Below are 538 nucleotides of genomic sequence, written 5' to 3'. Positions count from 1 at the left end.
GCTTTCAGTCTGCAGGTTGATTCTCTACCCACTGAGCCAAACCAGTTAGGGCTATATTTTCTTTTTCTAGTTTGGTGGAAGACCTCATCAAAGTTTTGTTGATTTGGATTAATTTAGGTCTCTTGTTCTCCCACAGACAAATATTGTCTTTGTTAACGTGAAAAACCATTGAAACCTCTAAAGAATTTTTGTGAGTTTATTTGAGCCAAACTGTCAACATATGCCGGGAAGCAGAACCTCAATGAATTGAGATAGTGCTCCAGAGAATGGCGGGGGTACATTTGTATTTATACATTTCAATCAAAAGGAGGAACATAGATGGATTACATGAAATTCATTGGTGATAGATTAAGGAGGAGGGATAAGCAAAGCAGGGAAATCCCTGGGATTGGATAAAAAGTAAAATGATGAACACATACTTAGGTGGGTGCAGGAACAGTTATCATGATGATGAAGGAATTTGTGGTGTCTGTCCTGGGCCCTAGCACACCTGGTTGTGCCCCAAGGGCTCCAGATAAAGGGAAGTCACAAGTTACCC

The sequence above is a fragment of the Myotis davidii genome, unplaced genomic scaffold, assembly GCF_000327345.1.
Source record: "Myotis davidii unplaced genomic scaffold, ASM32734v1 scaffold843, whole genome shotgun sequence".
NCBI lineage: Eukaryota > Metazoa > Chordata > Mammalia > Chiroptera > Vespertilionidae > Myotis > Myotis davidii.
Note: the sequence above shows the minus strand (reverse complement) of the source record.